The 20,917-nt window shown below is 44.4% G+C and overlaps 1 pseudogene across 1 annotated transcript in view; it reads right to left on the bottom strand.

Moving 5' to 3' along the window:
* The window catches only part of LOC309361222 (NALCN channel auxiliary factor 2 pseudogene), a 70,267-nt pseudogene extending 52,317 nt beyond the window's left edge, over window positions 1–17,950 (bottom strand). Inside the window, exon 1 of the transcript XR_014173428.1 lies at window positions 17,252–17,950. The product of XR_014173428.1 is annotated as an NALCN channel auxiliary factor 2 pseudogene (transcript). The remainder of the gene's footprint in view (window positions 1–17,251) is intronic.
* Between the last annotated feature and the right edge of the window lie 2,967 nt (window positions 17,951–20,917).

Below are 20,917 nucleotides of genomic sequence, written 5' to 3'. Positions count from 1 at the left end.
CCAGAAATGTCTCCAGTGTTGAGATGTTAGTGAGGCTACCACCTTCTACTCAGCTTGCCAGAAGCATAATTTTTAAATCACTGCCTGAGTCTTATCTTCAGTGTAAAATCACTAGCTTGAAGGCTTGTGTTGAGAGTGTTCAAGTACATGAGGAAGGGCTGAGGCTGAGGGTGCTATGCACACTGGCTGGCAGGCTCTGTCACATGTGGCTGTTGTAAACATGCCCATATGGTCCTCAGCAGCTCCCCTCCTTCAGGCTCTGACCCACCCCACCCAGGTAGGCTGTCTGACTGTATCCTTCCAAATGATTTGTGGTTCAAAAGATGAAATTTCCCTTCCCCAAGCACTTTAGTCCCTCTGTAATAATAATAATAATAATCAATAATAATAATAATAAATTATTTATACTCTGCCCTCCCCGGCCAGAGCCGGGCTCAGGGCGGCTAACACCAATAAAATCACAGTAAAAACATAATTGGGGGGGGGGGACCAATTTAAAATACAGGTTAAAATGCAATTTTAAATGCAGCCTCATTTTAAAAGTAGCCGATAGATCAAGACCATAAGGGGAGGGAAACATAAGGGTCAGACTGAGTCCAAACCAAAGGCCAGGCGGAACAGCTCTGTCTTGCAGGCCCTGCGGAAAGATATCAAGTCCCGCAGGGCCCTAGTCTCTTGTGACAGAGCGTTCCACCAAGTTGGGGCCATTATTTTTTTATTTATTACATTTATATATCACTTTTATCTTCCAGGAATCTCAAGGTTGTATACATAGAATCATAGCATTGGAGAGGACCCCCAAGGGTCATCTACTCCAACCCTCTGCAATGCAGGAATCTCAACTAAAGCATCCATGGCAGCTAGCCATCCAACATCTGCTTAAAGGTTCTCCTCCTCAATGGGAATAGCAATGATTTACCGTATTTTTCGCTTCATAGGATGCACCTGACCAAAAGACGCATCAAGTTATTAGAGCAGGAAAACGGGGGGGGGGGGGGATTCTGACTCAAATGTTGTACTAAACTATTTAAAACAACAAAGTGGGTGGCTCCTGTCCACTTTGCTGCTTTAAAGCGAGCCACGGTATATAATGAAGAGAATGGGAAAAGGACAGACATTCCATTATAATGTAGCTGTTTTCATTATCACTGCGAAGTCAGTATTGGCAGCAGTCACAAAAACTAAAATTTGAGCATTTCACTGTTATTAATCAAGAATATTAATAGTCAGGGAGAGAAACCAGGGCTGTGCAAATGAGAAGTGCTTGGAGTATGGAGGAACAGCAAAGAGATCAAATGATTGCGCTCCAGTTCCTAAATCTGTGAAGTTTTCTCAAAACAGGCATGGTTGTTTTGAAAGGAAAATTCAAAATGGAGTGACTGAGCAAAGAACAGAGGAGGAAAAGAGGGCAGATAAATAGCTTCCATTCAATAACAAGAGAACACAATGTTTTTGGTTTGGTATAGGTGGACTGAACTTGTAAGAATTTGTATAATGAATTATAGATTTGGAGTGGAATTTCAAGATTTTTGCTTTTAAAAAAGAACACCCCTCTTTCCACATTGTAACATCCCCATCAATGGCCAGTCTTTTAGAGACCCAGAAAATGTAGAATCATAGAACTGTACAGTTGGAAGGGGCTCTAGCGGTCATCTAGTTCAGCCCCCTGAAATGCACAAAGAACTGCAGTTCTGCAGCAATCAGGGAAACCAGAAACCAAATCCTCACTCAACCATAGAGCTTCCAAAGAGATCTTGGGCCACTCACTCACTCTCAGACGAACCTACTTCACAGGGTTGTTGGGAGGATAACAGGACAGGGGGAAACTACAGAGGCCACCCTGAGCTCTTTGGAGTTCAAGCAAGATATAGAACATCAATTTTATGAATGAGATGGTGGTTCCAGTATAGATGTTTAATGGATGTGAACACAGGAGCATAGGAAGTTGCAATGCTCCAGTGTTTGTCACAAACTTTAAAATGGCACAAAAAGGAGACCAATATGGTGCCATGAATCAAACCTACCTGGGACCTTCTGCATGCAAGGCAGAACTCTGCCATAAAGCTCTCCTCTCTCTTCAAATACATGGAGCATGTGCAGTTTTGCATTTTGGTTGGAAGAGACCCTAAGGGTCATCTAGTCCAACCCCCTGCTATGCAGGCCTCAATGTATTTAATATGTGTTTCTTAAATATGTATGTTTTAACAGCTGATTATTAATATTTTGATACTTTTAGTTCTATTTGATTTTACCTTCTGGCTTCTTAATGATAATTTAAATGTATATTTTCTATTTTATGCAAATAGGGGTTATTTACAATATAAATACAGTACAACTAAATAAATAAAAAATAAATGTAAATAGTATGGCAGTTCTGCCAAACTCATTAGCTTTAAAAAAATTGTAATCTACAGTTAATACTTAAATAAAGTGCTGATCTGTACAAAGAAAGATAACCACCTCCTGCGCTACCCCAAGTCTAACATATGATGCAATGGGGTAACTCACTCTCTCGCTCTTTCATGAGTTAGCATGCCTAGATAAGGAAAGAGATACATATGGGTTGTTGCACAATCCCCAGAACCACCTTAAGCCATCCAAGCCTTGCTCTGGGCCCCTTCTGTGCAAACACCTTTGCCACCTTCCCAAAGCCTGTCTGGTTTTGAGGAAGCAAGCCGGTGCTACAGCTCCTGGATGCTAAGGGAGCCCTGGCACTGCTTTCCGAAGGAGGGATGGCTTTGGGAGCCTGTCTGGTTTTGAGAAGGCAAAGGCTGGAAGGCCCATTCCTAGGGAAATGGTATTAGAATGGTCACCTCAGTCTTGCTATTTTACTGCCACTGAATTAATCCTAAAACAGTAAACTTCACCAGCATTTCTCCTTTTTTTTTTACCTCGCCTAGCCAGGTTTGGCTTTTTTTACAGAAATGCAGATACTAAGGACCAATATAGGGTTAGGGTAAAGTGAGGTGAAATTTTTAAAGGGGGGACCTTTCCTTAAAGGGGGAGAGAGTAAACTAACCAATTTGCTCCTTTTCTCTGACTGTAAAGATATGACCCAAGGGCAGGAAGTGGCAGCTGCTTGATTGCTCCAGCCACAAACAGGACAGGACAAACGGGGGGGGGGGGGGGGGAGAAAAGGAGAGAGGAAAGGAGAGGAGGAGCTGCAGCTGCAGCTGCAGCTGCAGCTACAATTGTATTTGTGAAGAGCTGGAGGGAGAACAAGCCTCCAGAATAAAAGCGTCTGCTGCCTGCCCTGCCCACCGAGAAGCAGAAAGGGGCTCCAGTGCCGCAGTACATGGGGCAACGAACTGGCTTTGCATGTGTGCTTTGTGTGAAGTGTGTGGTTTGCAGCAGGTGGAGTTGCCGCCACCACCACGGACAGCCATTTTGTGGTGGAGACCTGCCTGCGTCTCCCTTCCCCTCGCTCCAAACTGAGCTGCCTGATGCAGCGTGAGGTCATGTACATTATGTTGTGCCCCCTCAATAATTTATGCCAGGTGGGTTTCTGGCTACGTCACGAGTCAATGATGGTTGTTCCTCACTGCCCAAGGTTCAGGCAGGGGAAAGCTAGGATTTATGAGGCAAAAATCCTGGCAATGTTCCCCAGTGGGTTCTGAGGAGCTCACTGCATTCCGCTGTGCCACTCAAGTCCGTGTCTGCCAACTTGAAAGACAGAGTGGGTGCGACCTGGGAGCGTGTCCTTGCCATGGACTAGTCTCTGTCTCCAGCATGATTTGTGGTTAGTTCCTCCATAATTTGGACAATTGGCATTAATCAAGAGGTGCTCCTGGACCGACATATGCTAATAGACTGCAATAAATGGGCTGCAATCAATCAGCTGCCGAAAGGACTGGGCTTGTCTCTTTGAGGGTATCTGAATGTTTTCTTTGAAGCTTGAGAATCCTTACAACAGGCTTCCAGTTCTAGTCTGCCTTAATGGATGCAGCTCCCATGACAGCAGGAGATCGTTAGTGAAGGATAAACAAGGATGATTCAGGGTAATTATCCTTACAAGTTTCCCCCAAGGAGGGGGGGGGGGGGATAGGCTGAAGCAGTTCATCTACTGTAGGTACCTGGCTCTCACTCTGGCATGGAATGCGGGAGGCTGGGAGGCACTGAATGCAAAAGCACTTTGCCTGCTGATAACCCTCCTACACCACCATTAAGAAGCAGAGGTTCTCCTGTTAATTAGAGTTTAATTTGGACTAATTTACAGGCATGCGCTAGAAGAGATGAGATCATAAACTGTGGAACTTAATCAACTGAAAGGCTGTTAAGGTTTCAACTTGAAAGACTTCATTCGGTGTTAAATATGGGGGGGGAGCCTACAGCTTTTTGATATATATATATATTTCTCTAGAGTTATAATTTGGTAACTCTCCTTGAAATGTTAGTTTAAATTATGTATATATGTATAGGTGAAGCTGGATAGTAGCTATGGAAAATAACACCAAATGGAACTGTGTGTGTAAAAATTGTGGGGGGAGGAAAGAGGGAGGAAAGCTCTATTTTGCAAGAGGGAAACTTAGAGCTGACTCTTCTCTATTCTCTATCATTAGTGGACTGAATTGAATAATGCTAAAATGACTTGGAATTTAACTTAATTGGAAATATATCGGCTGAACGGAGGGATGAAAGGAATCTGCATGCTTGCCAAGGAAGGTTTATTACTGAGCTTATTTGAAGTGTGTTTAATCACTCTCCTTCCCAAGCTGAGAAAAAACAATGGTGAAAACAGGATATCTATTGGAACAGTGTGATTTTTGCAATTGCTGTTGAAGTTGTAAAACAATGAATGGGACGGAGCAATCAAGAACATCTGAAACAATAATGGGATATTAGCTCCACCCAAGTCATGATGGAGAGCAGCAACGGCTGGGAATAGACAGACATAACATTTTACAAGGACAGGAAGGAACACAACAGACAGAATAATTGTCACACACAGGAAGAATAAGGAATGCTTCACCTTTGTGTTTATAAATCATTTAATGTGTCGAGATAAATGGTTGTCATTAATACTGCAGTTGTATAAGGGATAACTATTTTGACTGGAATGTACTTGAGATGAATAAAATTTTGAAACGCAGAAACAAAGTAACGCATCAAAGCATCAATTCTAGCATACAGGAGGCCGCCTAAATTATATAATTTGGCATTTGAATGATTGGGATTAGTAATTTTATTATAATTTGACATTGTTAATGAGGCTACCATTGGATTATTGTAATTGAAAACTAATAAAAATTATTGTGAAAAAAAGAAAGGAAATAAAAGAGTTGGTAAATGATTGGTTACATTACCGTCAAATAAATGAAGTATTTAAATAAGATAAAAAGAAAAATGGATTTGAATTTATAAGATCCAGGTTTGAAATAAATCTATTAAGCAACAAGGTTAAAATATTGTCAAAAATGTATAAGTTACTTTTGGAATGGCATACGAAAATTGAAGTAAAATCTATAATGATACATTGGGCAAAGGAAATTGGTTATAATATACAGTTAGAAGATTGGGTAAGAATGTGGAAAGATGGAATAAACTTTACCACATGCAGTTCGCTTAAAGAAAATACAGTGGTACCTCAGGTTACATACGCTTCAGGTAACAGACTCCGCTAACCCAGAAATAGTGCTTCAGGTTAAGAACTTTGTTTCAGGATGAGAACAGAAATCGTACTCCGCCGGCGCAGCGGCAGCAGGAGGCCCCATTAGCAAAAGTGGTGCTTCAGGTTAAGAACAATTTCAGGTTAAGTACGGACCTCCGGAATGAATTAAGTACTTAACCTGAGGTATCACTGTATAATGAAAATGATTTATAGATGGTATTTAACACCAGTGAAATTAGCAAAAATGTATTGAACAAATAGATTTTGGAAATGTAAAGAAAAAGAAGGTACCACTTACCATACAGTATGCGGTGAGTTTGTAAGGAAGTGAAGGTCTTCAGGGAAATGATATATAATGAACTTTTTAAAATGTTGAAATATACGTTTACAAAAAAAAACAGAAGCCTTCCTGCTAGGTATAGTAGGTAGAGAAATACATAAACAGGATAAAACTTTGTTTCTATATCCAACAACTGCAGCGCGAATGTTACTAGTCCAAAGATGAAAACAAGAAGTGTGCTGGTCCCAGGGGGAAGGTTACCGTTGGCGTAGTCAAAGTCCGGTCCTGGGTCACTAGCCTGGAAACAGTTCACAAGGAGCGGGCCGATGTCCGAAGCAGGAAGCCGGGCGGGGACAGGAACACTGGAGGGTCAGGTCTGGGTCCGGGCAGGAGCAAGTACTCAACGACGTTGCTCCCACAACCTGGGACTGGGCTGACTGGCCTTTATCTTCTCTGAGGCCAGGGGCGGTCCCGGCCCCCAGGAGACCCGCCTCTCTTGGCCTTAAGGCGAGCACTCCTCCTGGGAAAAACCAGTTCCCTCCGCCTCTCTGCCCTAAGCCTCTGCAGTTCAGGAGAGGCTGGGGAGTTACTGGACTCAGGGGGAGACTCACCTTCCTCTGGCAGGGCCGGGAGAGGCGCACCTGTAGGCACTGTGTCCTTAATCACCTCTGGAGCTAGAGTGGAATCACCTGGTGCCTGCTCCTGAGGATCCGGCACAGGTGCAGGCGCTTCAGATCCAAGGCCCTGCTCCAGTTCAGCCGGCCCTGGGAGCGGGGACTCCTGTGCAGACTGGGATTCCTCAGGTTCAGCCTCTGAATCAGATTCCCAGGCCATCACAAGAAGATTTACCAACGAAAGAAGAGTGGCAGATGAAATTATTGGACTATGCCGAATTGGGAAAACTGACGGGAAAAATCCAGAACCAGCAGGATCAGACTTTTCTGAAAGACTGGAACAATTTTTTGTTATACTTGAAAGACAATTGTAAACAATGAACATCGCTAGTAGGGTTACAAGATGTTTTGTAAGGTTAAAACTATCAGTTACTATTCATTATAGTTAATTTAGTATTTACACAAGATTATGATTTAATAGTAATAAGAAATATAGGAAAATGCAGTATCCAGAGAATAGGTTTGAAAGCTATCAATCAGGAAGGGGGGGAGTCACAGGCTTGGGGAGCCAAATGTTTTATTTACTTTCGTATACTATGATATGTATGGAAATATATGTAAAAACCAATTAAAAATATTATATAAAAAAAGAGAAAATCCTTACAACAGCCGGGAAAGGAAGGGGGAGGACATGGTGCTTTGTGCTTTCATATGGTTTTCAAATTATCTCCATTCTTCTTGTCACCCCCTGCAAAATGTAAGAGACGTGTGTGGCCGCTGCTATGTTATTCTGTTTGTTACTTCAGAAGAGGGAGGAGGGTTTTGATTTATGCTCAACAAGGAATTTAACAAAGTTTTACTATGCCCTCCCTCCTTGACCGAGGCTGAATGGACTTTATTTAAAATTATTCCTGGACTGGACTAGGAGTGCTGTTGGTGCAATGAAAAAAGAATTAACTGCTGCCGAACAGATCTGGCAAAAAGGCTGAATTTGAGAAAATATATTGTTTTTAACTGTGTGCTGAGGAAGAACTCCAACGCAGAATTTTAATGGTGGAGATTGGATATGCATTCTGTGAGTTGTTTATGGCCGCAGCTCGTACGCTAGTTGGTAAACAGCGGGAGGAATGGAATGTGACCTTGTACCATCCAAATAAACACTTCAAAAAACTGAACAATGGAAGATAGTAATGAACTCTCCCAGCACACCAGGACCAGAACAACAATGTATATGAAGGACTACAAACGTGAAATGGTTTACTTATTTATAAGATGTAACAGAGGTGCTGTTTGTAAGATGGAAAAAGAGGCCAGCTGGAAGAATGGTTTAACAGCAAGTGAAGGATGTCAACTGGACTCTAAATAAGAAATGATGTGGCAGTATGAAGAAATGATGATGATCATATGTTCGGAAGAGTAGAGAGATTTTACAGCATGGTCATTTCAAGAAGGGCTTGTTCCCCACAGCAGTGCAGCCCTAGAGTCAAAAGCATCTCTCCAAGCCAGCTCTGTAGTCAGCCTGTCCAATGATGGATCCCAGACCTTCCTCCTTCCAGCAACCCTTGCTCAAACCTCTGTTTTCCAAATAGATTCCAATCTATTTGGAATTAAAAGGTAAAGATCAATCCTCTTTTAGATGCAGGATGAATGATACATTGTTTGAGAACCCAAAAATAGTAGAGAAAGCGAGAGAGACAGTAAAGGAATATTTTGACTGGAACTTACATAAAGAAACTAGTTTGGATACTGTGTGGGACGCGAGTAAAGCGGTAATGAGAGGCTTCCTAATTCAGCAAAACAGCCATTAAAAAAAAGAAAGAGAAAGGCAAACCTCTGTTTTCCTGTCACCTCACACCCAGTTACCCGGCAACCTTCCAAACCCAGTCTCTGTTCACACCTCAGGGCAAGGAGGAAGGATAGTTCTTTTACACTGCTAATGTCCCTCAATGACCCTTTATTGTTCATTCATGGCCCTAGCTTAGCCAGGTCTTTTTGCATAAGCTAGCCCAGGAATTCCTCTGCAGCTTATATTTCTCCCTTCACATCCCAAATAATCAAAATTCTAGCATTTATTAATTTCTAAGGTTTAGGGGGTCCCCCTAGTCTATAACAATGCTTATGATGGCCGTTATTGCTAAGGCTGAGCCCCATTTATGTTTTTGGTGTCCAATTAACAATTGCTATTTAAAATGTGATATTAAAAATGTGTCACTGATGTGAATTGTGTATTAGTTCATTTTTTTAAAAAGGTTACTGTGATTGGTAAAATGTGTGACTGAATTGTAAATTGTGACAATATACACTTCTTTTGGCTTTGTAATCTTGCAAACCCCTTCATGGATCACTGCCTTGCCGTGGCGAAGGGGCTTGAATAACTCAGAGAAGCTATGAGTTATGCTGTGCAGGGCCACCCAAGATGGACAGGTCATAGTGGAGAGTTTTGACCAAACGTGATCCACCTGGAGCATGAACCGGCAAGCCATTCCAGTATCCCTCCCAAGAAAACTCCACGGACAAAGACAACAGGCATATAAAACTTATGACGTTGGAAGATGAGCCCCTCAGGTCGGAAGGTGTCCAACATGCTACTGAGGAAGAGCGGAGGACAAGTACAAGTAGATTCAGAGCTGATGAAGCGGCTGGGCCAAAGCCGAAAGGTCGCTCAGTTGCGGGTATGCCTGGAAGTGAATGGAAAGTCCAATGCTGTAAAAAAAATTTTTGCATAGGAACCTGGAATGTAAGAACCATGAACCTTGGTAAGTTGGATGTGGTCAAAAATGAGATGTCAAGATTAAATATTGACATCCTGGGCATCAGTGAAGTGAACTAAAATGGATGGTGTCAGAGCTGCCTCCAGGTCCCAGCTCACAGAGGACCAACGCTAGCCGGTAGTAATGTACAAAAGTCTTTATTGAGGTTCAGTTTCCATTTACAAGCCGCAGCGTGCAGCCCTACGTCTAGACACTAGATCGGCGAAGCCCTGTCTGAGTCTCCACCCCCTGTACACCAGTTTAAGACCCTAGCCTTACTCCACCTTTTCCGTTGCTCCTTTCTCCTCCGGGTCCTTCTGCCCCCCCGGTGTCTCCTCCTTCCTGGACTCTTCTGACGCTGACCCCCCTGACTCATGTCCCTCCTTTCGGCGGGCTTTAGGACCTGGCTCCCTATCCGGGCTACCCACTGTGCCGCTCACCTGTACATTTGAACTTGGCGCGCGCGCCCAGCTTCCAACTTTCCTCTCGACCGTTTCCTTGCTCTCCGATGGAGGCGTGGCCAATCCTGACTCATCTCCTCCCGCTGGCGGTGAGCAGCCTGATCCCGATACCTGGGACTCCTCCCCCCTACTGCTCTTTGGTGGGGAAGCTGGTCCCGATTTCCAGCTGCTGCTCTCTGAGTCCCCTCTGGCCCCTTCTTCCTGGGGTGTCCCCCTTGCTCTGACCCTGGGAGCCCCTTTCTGTGAGTCTTCCGATTCGCTGGAAGGACTCAGAGACCTCGGACCACTGTCATCGCTTACATTTCCTTCGGATTCCTCCCCCTCGCTCTCCGTTTCCTCCCTTTCCTGTGCCTCTGCTCCTGAACCCCTGACAGATGGGAATGGGCGAATTCAGTTCAGATGACCATCATATCTACTACTGTGGGCAAGAATCCCGTAAAAGAAATGGAGTGGCCCTCATAGTCAACAAAAGAGTGGTGAAAGGTGTACTGGGATGCAATCTCAAAAATGATAGAATGATCTTGATACGAATCCAAGGCAGACCTTTTAACATCACAGTAATCCACATTTATGCACCAACTACTGGTGCTGAAGAAACTGAAATTGACCAATTCTGTGAAGACTTACAACACCTTCTAGAAATGACACCAAAGAAGGATGTTCTTCTCATTATAGGGGATTGGAATGCTAAAGTAGGGAATCAAGAGATAAAAGGAACAACTGGCAAGTTTGGCCTTGGTGTTCAAAATGAAGCAGGGCAAAGGCTAATAGAGTTCTGCCAAGAGAACAAGCTGGTCATCACAAACACGCTTTTCCAACAACACGAAAGATGACTCTACACATGGACATCACCAGATTGATTATATTCTCTGCAGCCAAAGATGGAGAAGCTCTATACAGTCATCAAAAAGAAGACCCGGAGCTGACTGTGGCTCAGATCATCAGCTTCTTATAGCAAAATTCAAGCTTAAACTGAAGGAAGTAGGAAAAACTACTGGGCCGGTAAGATACAATCTAAATCAAATCGCTTATGAATACACAGTGGAAGTGAGGAACAGGTTTAAGGATTTAGATTTGGTGGACAGAGTGCCTGAAGAACTATGGATGGAGGCTCGTAACATTATACAGAAGGCAGCAACAAAAACCATCCCAATGAAAAGGAAATGCAAGAAAGCAAAGTGGCTGTCCAACGAGGCCATACAAATAGCGGGGGAGAGAAGGCAAGCAAAATGCGAGGGAGATAGTGAAAGATACAGGAAACTGAATGCAGATTTCCAAAAAATAGCAAGGAGAGACAAGAGGGCCTTCTTAAACGAGCAATGCAAAGAAATAGAGGAAAACAATAGAATTGGGAAAACCAGAGATCTGTTCAAGAAAATTGGAGATAAGAAAGGAACATTTCGTACAAAGATTACCATAATAAAGAACAAAAGTGGAAAGGACCTAACAGAAGCAGAAGACATCAAGAAGAGGTGGCAAGAATACACAGAGGAATTATACCAGAAACATACAGATGTCTCATACACCCCAGGTAGTGTGGTTTCTGACCTTGAGCCAGACATCCTGGAGAGTGAAGTCAAATGGGCCTTAGAAAGCACTGCTAATAACAAGGCCAGTGGAAGTGATGATATTCCAGCTGAACTATTTAAAATTTTAAAAGATGATGCTGTTAAGGTGCTACACTCAATATGCCAGCAAATTTGGAAAACTCAGCAGTGGCCAGAGGATTGGAGAAGATCAGTCTACATCCCAATCCCAAAGAAGGGCAGTGCCAAAGAATGCTCCAACTACTGCACAATTGCACCCATTTCACATGCTAGCAAGGTTATGCTTAAAATTCTACAAGGAAGCCTTAAGCAGTATGTGGACTGAGAACTCCCAGAAGTGCAAGCTGGATTTCGAAGGGGCAGAGGAACCAGAGACCAAATTGCAAACATGCGCTGGATTATGGAGAAAGCTAGAGAGTTCCAGAAAGACATCTACTTCTGCTTCATTGACTATGCAAAAGCCTTTGACTCTGTTTACCACAGCAAATTATGGCAAGTTCTTAAAGAAATGGGAATGCCTGATCACCTCATCTGTCTCCTGAGAAATCTCTATTTGGGACAAGAAGCTACAGTTAGAACTGGATATGGAACAACAGATTGGTTCAAAATTGGGAAAGGAGTACAACAAGGCTGTATATTGTCTCCCTGCTTATTTAACTTATATGCAGAATTCATCACGCGAAAGGCTGGGCTGGCTGAATCCCAAGCCAGAATTAAGATCGCTGGAAGAAATATCAACAACCTCAGATATGCAGATGACACAACCTTGATGGCAGAAAGTGAGGAGGAATTAAAGAACCTTTTAATGAGGATGAAAGAGGAGAGCACAAAATATGGTCTGAAGCTCAACATCAAAAAAAACAAAGATCATGGCCACTGGGCCCATCACCTCCTGGCAAATAGAAGGGGAAGAAATGGAGGCAGTGAGAGATTTTACTTTCTTGGGCTCCGTGATCACTGCAGATGGTGACAGCAGTCACAAATTAAAAGACGCCTGCTTCTTGGGAGAAAAGCAATGACAAACCTAGACAGAATCTTAAAAAGCGGAGACATCACGTTGCCAACAAAGGTCCGTATAGTTAAAGCTATGGTTTTCCCAGTAGTGATGTATGGAAGTGAGAGCTGGACCATAAAGAAGGCTGATTGCTGAAGAATTGATGCTTTTGAATTATGGTGCTGGAGGAGAGTCCCATGGACTGCAAGAAGATCAAACCTATCCATTCTGAAGGAAATCAGCCCTGAGTGCTCACTGGAAGGACAGATCGTGAGGCTGAGGCTCCAATACTTTGGCCACCTCATGAGAAGAGAAGACTCCCTGGAAAAGACCCTGATGTTGGGAAAGATGGAGGGCACAAGGAGAAGGGGACGACAGAGGACGAGATGGTTGGACAGTGTTCTTGAAGCTACAAACATGAGTTTGACCAAACTGCGGGAGGCAGTGGAAGACAGGCGTGCCTGGCGTGCTCTGGTCCATGGGGTCACGAAGAGTCCGACACGACTAAACAACAACAAATCTTGCAAAAAATAAAATAAAAACAGAGACTAGACATTCCGTTGTTGTACCAGTAACTCAGGATTAAGGAGTCATTTGGCGAGTAGCTTAAATATCTGAGTTTCTGAGAAGGGAACCAGGCAAGGGTGCCCACTCTCCCCACTGCTTTTTATTTCTGCCCTAGAGGTGCTGCTGAATATGATAAGGAAAGATGAGGAAGTTAAAGGTATAGTAGTTGGAACTAAACAATGTAAGTTAAAAGCCTTTGCTGATGATTTGGTATTGACTTTACAGGACCCCGAGATCAGTGCAATTAAAGCGCTGAAGATGATTCAAGAGTTCGGACAAGTTGCAGGTTTCAAATTGAATAAGAATAAAACCAAAGTTTTAGAAAAAAAATTGACAATACATGAAAAACTTAATTTAGAGGAAACCACAGGGCTGAAGTTTGTGAAAAAGGTGAAATATCTGGGTGTAAGTATGACTGCAAAAAAACTGAATTTGTACAAAGACAACTACGAAAAGTTATGGAAAGATATCAAAAGAGATTTGGATATATGGACAAGGTTGAAATTATCTTTGTTGGGCCGAATTTCTGCAATAAAGATGAATGTATTGCCTAAGTTGTTATTTTTGTTCTAAGTACTTCCTATCATTTAGAAGTTGAATTTTTTTAAGGAATGTCAAAAGGTATTGTCAGGGTTTCAGGGAGAGAAGAGCAGATGGAGGAGACAGAGAGCGAGGGGGAAGAATCCCAGAGAGATGACGAGGAGGATGACGATGACCAAAGGTCGTCCATGAGTCTGTCCAGTGAGTCAGAGGACTCCCAAAAGGGGGCCCCCCTGGTCAGACCAAGGGGAGGCCAAGGGGGAAGCAGTCAGGAGCAGGGGAGCGAAGGGAGAACCCCCAGTGGGAGTTGGACACCGGAGCCGGCTTCTCAGCCGGAACGGAGTGAAGGGGGTGGAGTTACCAGTGTGTCAGAGGGAGCAGAGCAAGAAGGAGACAGGGGGAGGAGATCGGAGCAGGACGCTCTGCCAGAAGGGGCGGAGAGTAGCACCGGGAGCAGTGTAGCGGTCGAGAGAAAGGTCAGGAGCAACGTACGCGTGCCAAGTTCAAATGTGGAGGCGCGCGGAAGTGAGGAGAGCCCTGGGGAGGAGCCCGGCCCCAAAGCGCGAAGGAGGGGGGCAGAGGCGTCAGAGGATTCAGCCTCGGGCGAGTCCCGGCGGGGGGGAACCCAGGGGGGCAGAAAGACCCTGCGGAAAAGGAAGGAGAGGAAGAGGTGGTCCAGCACAAGCCTCTTAAACTGGTGTAGGGGCGGTACGGATTCAGAGGGGACTTCAGCGGTCTAACGTTACAGACGTGGAGCCACGGAGATGGAATGTAAGAGGAGCAATGATCTTCAATAAAGACTTTTGTAAATAAACTGGATTGGACTTGGGTCTCTTGTGAGCTGGGACCAACGGGTGGCTCTGACAGGTATTATCTAAATTTATCTGGCAGGGGGGAAACCCAGAATCAAGTTTAAATTATTAACAGATGTGAAAGAGAGAGGGGGTTTCTCCCTGCCAGATTTAAGGATTTACTTTGAAGCTGCAGCCTTTTGCTGACTGAAATAATGGTTTTTACTGGAAGATACAGACATTTTGGACTTGGCAGGTTTTGATAATGTATTTGGTTGGCATGCATATTTATGGTATGAGAAGATAAAAGCTCACAAAGGATTTAAAAATCATATAATTAGAAAATCTTTGTACAATGTTTGGATAAAATATAGGGATTTGCTAAAAAGGAAAACACCCAGGGTGGATATCACAATTGAAAGCTAAGACCCATAAAAGGTTGAATATGAAAGATATGTGGTTGAAGTATAATGATATTCTGATGGAAGTAGGGGACCAATTTAGATTAAAATCCTATGAAAGATTGAAAAGATAAATTAGATGATTGGTTCCAGTACATCCAGATAAGTGAAGTCTTTAAAATGGATAAGTAAATTGGTTTTCAAGCAGAGAAATCCAAACTGGAAATGGAATTATTAGATATAAAAACAAAAAACCTATCTAAGATGTACAATTTATTGCTGGGATGGCATACGAAAGATGAACAAGTGAAATCTGTAATGATTGAATGGGCCAGGGATGTGGGGCACAATATCATGATGGTGGATTGGGAGAAATTGTGGGAAAACAGAATCAAATTTACAGCTTGTAATGTATTAAGAGAAAATTTGATGAAAATGATGTATAGATGGTATTTAACACCAGTGACCAGGGAGAAGAGTCAGTGGAAGAAGACTGGAGTAAGTTTAAAACTTATTTACAGAAACATTGTAAAATATCTGAAAGTTGATGACATTGAAATGAATTGAAGGGGTTCTAGCAACAAGGTAAAATGTAAGATTGGATTGATAATAGATAAATTAATAGGATATGAATTTGCTGAACCAATTATTAAAAGGGATACAAAAAAGGGAGGCGTGAGGAAATCAGGAAAATAAGTTAACTAAAGATGAGAAATCAAAAAAGAGGGATTTTTGTTCTTTTTTTATGTGCTTTTTTATTTTTCCTTTTTATGTTTAATGTTTGTATTTTTGTATTTTGTAATTTTGTACTTTTGTGCTTTTATGTTCATATATTTTTCTTGTGTTTTTTCTTTTTTCTGTTCGCTGGCTTGGAATTTCTTTTATTGTGAAAACCTAATAAAATATTATTATAAAAAAAACACACCAGTGAAGTTAGCAAAAATGTATCATACTCATCATAATAAATGCTGGAAATGTAAAGAAAAAGGAGGAACCTTTTACCACATGTGGTGGACGTGCCCCAAGGTAAAAGACTTCTGGGAAAGGATTTATAATGAACTGAAGAAAATGTTGAAAAACACATTTATTAAAAAACCAGAAGACTTTTTACTTGGTATAGTGGGGGGTGAAATCCCAAAAAAGGATGTTACTTTTTTTCTGTATGCCACAACAGCTGCGAGAATATTGCTAGCGAAGAATTGGAAGAAACAAGACTTACCAACTATAGAAGAATGGCAGATGAAGATGATGGACTATATGGAACTTGCCAAACTGACTGGGAGACTCCGAGACCAGAGAGAGGAGACAGTGGAAGCAGATTGGAAGAAGTTTAAGGAATATTTGAAAAAACATGTTATTATTTAAATCTTAGAATAGCTTTGGAAGTGGATTTAAGCTGTAGGGTTAGAAGTAGAAGATAGTGTATTTTAAAATAGTATTATTTGCAAGTGATAAAATGTGAAGATTTTTATGGTTAAAGCAAGTGTGATAAAAAAATGGTTAGAAATTATGATGTTTAGAAAAAATAAGGATAAGACAAGAATCTGTATTGTTTGTATTGTTTGTTTTCCTGTTTGTTTTGTTTATTTGTGTTATAAAATGATTTTTAAAAAAATGGAAATAAATAAATAAATATCTGAGTTTCTAACACTGTTTGAATCTTCCATCAAAGACAAAGGGGAGCACTTTCCAACTTGCTGTACTTATCTCAGTTTTTATCAGGTTGGTTTGAAATTTAGCAGGTTCCTAGACCTCATGAAGTAGACAAATTCCCACCAAGCTACATGATATGAGCGCAACAGGCATCATTTTTTGTAAGTAACAGAATTTTGAAACCTATAATAGGAAATTTAAAAGAGTGATCCAGCAGGGCTCTTCTGATTATGAGTCACACACCTCATCCAAAAGGTTGCAGAATCAGGCCAATGGTCCATAGCCCTCTCTTCCATGAATTTGTCTAATCTGCTTTTAAAGCCATCCAAGTTGGTGGCCATCATTGCCTCCTGTGGGAGTAAGTTCCACAGTGTAACAATGTGCTCCAGAGGACAAGTGAACTTTGAGAGCTAGTTTCCAGCAACTAGTATGCAGAAGCATCACTTCATCCAACTGTGGAGGCAGAGCATAGCCATTGTGGCTAGTAGCCTTTCTCCATCATAGGCTCCATGGCAACTCCCCACCCACCCTGCCCAACAATTCATTGCCTGTTCAGGGTGGGGAGATATGAGGCTGTCCTCTGCTTTCCCTCCTTTTATAAAACCAATTTTCCTGCTGTGCTTCCACCTGCATTGCAGAGGACTGGACTAGGTGACACTTGCAACTTTACAGTTCTATGATTCTGTACCTAGATTTCAGCTATGTTACAGAGCAGTTTACTCCAAATGAGTACCACGTGGTACTCTAAATGAGCAAGGTGTGCAGGTGTGAGCAAGCAAACACGAGGGAAAACAAGTCACTTGTGTAGTGTAATGGTTAAGAGTGGCAGACTAAGGAGACCTGGATTTGAATCCCCACTTGGCCATGAAGCTCACTGCTTGTAACCTTGGATGGTCAGTCATTACACCCTCTCAGCCTAGCCTACCTAAGAGGACTGTTGTAAGAATTAAATGAGAAGTATGTACACCACATTGAGCTCCTTGGAAGAAAGGTGGGATATAATGGCAATTAATAGTAGTAATAGTGATAGTGATAATAACCATACCTTACAGTCCCTTAGGCAGGAGCACACAGAGTAGTCCTTAGCCTGCAGGTACTTCTCCAGCAGCTCTTCGAACTCATAGTATTTTTCCTGAGCGTGTTGGTCCAGCCTCTGGTAGGCCTCGAGGCAGCCGCTGCAGGCCTCCCCGCGCCGCGCGCCGCCCGCCGCCACGTCAGCCAGCAGGCTCCGGAGACTGCAGTCCAGGCTCTCCGGGTCGTCCATGCCCAGAAGCAGGTCCCAGACGGTGTAGGCCTCGCAGAACTGGAGCCGCAGGACCCGGAAGTGCCTCTCCAGAAAGGCCAGCTGCGACGGTGAGGCCTCCACACGCGCTGCCGGGAAGGCGACCCCGGGCGGTCCTTGCAGGAGGTGCCGTGGGCTGCAGGCCGAACTCAAGTCCAGACAGGGCCGAGCCGTCCGGGCCTGACCATCGTCGCTGCCCATTACCGCGACTTCTGGCCAGGAGACGCTCCTATATTGGGCTCCGAGCTGGGCCCCAGCGGCGACGGCGCAGAGCCAGAGGCTGTCAGAAAGAAGGACGGTGAAGAAAAGGAACAAGGCCAGCAACAGGCGCCATTTCTGGGCCCGCTCAGAGTCGGCGCAAGGCTTGTCGGGCGGGCTGGAGGAGGCACGGGGGCGACGGCTCTGGAAGGCGGTGCCGCCGGTCATATTTTTGGAAGGGGGGGCGAGGGAGGGGCTCCTCCTCCTCCTGACTCCTCTTCGCGCCCCCTCCCGGCAATGTCACCGGCCTCCTCCTCCTCCGCAGCAGCATGGTGGCTCGGCGACGACGGGCGGCGGCGGCAGAAGCATCTTCGGACACAAGGAGACGGGCGGCAGCGGCGCCCCCTGTCCACCGCCGATCCCCGCCCCGATGGTGCCCCCAGCCTCTCCCTGCTGCTGCTGCTGCTGCCGCTGGGCTGCTGCTGCTATGGGCTCCCACCGAGCAGTGCATGATGCTGTGTTGCCAGCGCCGGGAAACCCTTCACCATGGCCGGCACCGGGGCGTCGGCATCCCCTAGCCAGCCACCTGGCAGCAGTCCTCTTCTTCATCTTCGTCTGTCACCGCTCGGCTCTCCTCCTCCACCACCTCCCCATCTCCGCTAAGCCTATGCGGGGACTGGCCGGCCAACTCCTTCCCAATCGACCACTCCGCCTTCGCTGGCTTCTTTCCCGGCCGGCCGCGCAGCGGCGCGGGAGCCTGGCGCAGGATGGGGCGCAGCTTGCTCATTGCTCGTTCGCTCACTCTCCCCACACTCCGCCAGAGGCGGATTTAGGGGAACGCGACCGGTTTGGTGCACCGGTCAATTGTACATATATTATGTAGAATTGGAGGTGGGGATAGCTGCCGAATTTGCGCCGCTAAAATTTGAGGTCACAAGGTCTGCCACTGTCCCCGTTGCTCACCTTCTTCTGAGAATACCTTGCGGAATTGAGCCGGGGCGGCGACTGGTGCATGAGCTCTGCTTACGGAGGTACCCGCAGTGGTGCTGAAAGGACAGCTCCGGACAGCCCTCGGCCAAGGAGGTGTCGCGCTGCTACTGCTGCCTTGCCTGGACGCCTCTCTACGGTCGCCGTCTTTCGAGTGGAACGTTCTCCCTCGGAAGGTGGTGAACTCTCCTTCCTTGGAGGTTTTTAACAGACGTTGGACAGCCACCTGTTAGAGGTTCTTTAGCTGTGATTTTTTGCATTGCAGGGGGTTGGGCTTCATGCTCCCTTTCAACTCTACAATTCTACGATTCAAAGACACATAAGACATAACTATGAACTTAGTATTGGTGCTTCTTCTGCATGCACAGAAAAAAGAGAAAATCCGTTCATGAAGAAAATCTACAGAGCGCAGTATGGAAAGCTAACAATTCTATGAGTCTGTGTTTCAATTTATTTAAATGGCAAGAAAGGTGATTCAAACTAAACTTTCAGAAGAATTTTGTATGGGTAAGAGCCAATTGACAGTGGAGCAGTCTCCTTCAGAAGGTGATGCACTTTCGCTGTGAACTCAGGGATTATTTTGCTGTGGTTCCCGCATTGCAGGAGATTGTACTAGATAATTCTCTGGGTTCCCATCACATCCTGTGTCTCCCCTCTCTTAAAGACTAAAGCAGCAGAGGTGCTCAGGCGCTCCTGTTTGTTTGAACTGGGCACTCTGCTCAGGGATAATTAAAATTATTATAATTATTTTACTTTTACAAGCAGGAGAATGGGACCTTTTCAGTGGTGGCTCCCTGTCTGCAGTAGGGCTGGGCAATATCTGCTTTTCAAGATCACAATATATCACCAGCTAAACATCACAATATCTTGATATATCACAATATATATCCGTGGCAGCTGAGTGCCCCATCACACTTCCTTGCAGCAGCAGAGTGTCTTGCCAGGCATCTCCATGGCAGAAGAGGGCCTCACGGAGCATCCCTGCGGTGGCAGAGGGCCTTGTGCACCAATCTGCGACAGTGGAGGGCATCACCGGGAATCTCTGTGGAGGAAGAAGGCCCCACCATGCCTCCCCGTGGTGACAGAAGGTCCCACCATGCCTTCCTGTAGTGGTGGAGGGCCTCACCTTGCCTATCCCTGGCAATGGAGGGTCTTGCCAGGCATTCCCACGGTGGGGGAGGGCCTTGTCACAGTGGTGGAGGGTGCACTGTGCTTCCCAGGGGTGACGGCAGTCTTTGCTGCGCCTTCCCGTGGTGGTGGAGGGCTTTAAAATGTAAGGAAGTAGTAGATTTAATTAAAATATTAAATAAATTTCCATATAATATATTTAATATATTATCAACTAATTTAAGAATAGATCAAGTGATTTACTAGTCAAGTTGCATCTGCTTCCCCACTCAGAGGTCTAAGTGGAATCTGTGCATGCATAAGCCCCACTGAGTTCAACTAAATGTACTTCGACTTTCCTGGAAGTAAGCCCCATTGAATTCAGTGTGGCTTGCTTGTGAGTAGACACACATTTGCTTGCACTACTTACCGATAAACACCCTCCTCATCATTCTCACTTAGTACCCAACCTCCCATTTCAGCAGAAGGCAGCCAGTTAAATCTTCTCCCCTCTATTTCCCCCTGACACAGAAGCCCTCCTCCCCCCCCCAAAAAAAAACCACACCATCCCAGCAGACTCTCCCTTTTTATCAAAGGGAGGGAGGGAGGGAAAGCAAGCAAAGAAATAGTCTCATTTAAATAAATAAAAAAACCTTCCTTTTTAATATGGAGGAAAGCTATTTAGTGGGAACCAACAATGTGAACACCACCAGAAAATAAAAATACATCCTCCCTTTTTTTTCACCAGTGGGGGTGGGTGCAAGGAAAAAAAGATAGAAGTGTTTTCCAGTTCTTTGTTTAGTTCTTTGTTTGCTTTGTGCTGGATCTTTGATTGCCTAGCCATGGGGGGTTGCTCCTGGATTATTAGCAGGTTCTGCATAATTAGCTGAGCTCTGAGTTTTTGGAGAGAGAACAGGAAGTTAGGCCTGTGTTGGTTTGTGTGCTTGCAAGGGATTATTGGTTACAGCCTAGGATTTATGTCCTTATTTTTCAGCAAGGGGAGGGACAACAAAGGGTGCCTGCCTTCTTGCCAAGGAAAGTAGCAAGAAACATATCAGTTAAGCTGAAAGAGTTTGCTGGTTTGTGTGAGGGGTTATAATCATTATCAGGATGTGAGGGAGGGAGGAGTGAGAGAGC

This window comes from Podarcis melisellensis, assembly GCF_964234715.1.
Source record: "Podarcis melisellensis genome assembly, chromosome: W".
NCBI lineage: Eukaryota > Metazoa > Chordata > Lepidosauria > Squamata > Lacertidae > Podarcis > Podarcis melisellensis.
This window is presented reverse-complemented; position numbering and strand designations above follow the sequence as displayed.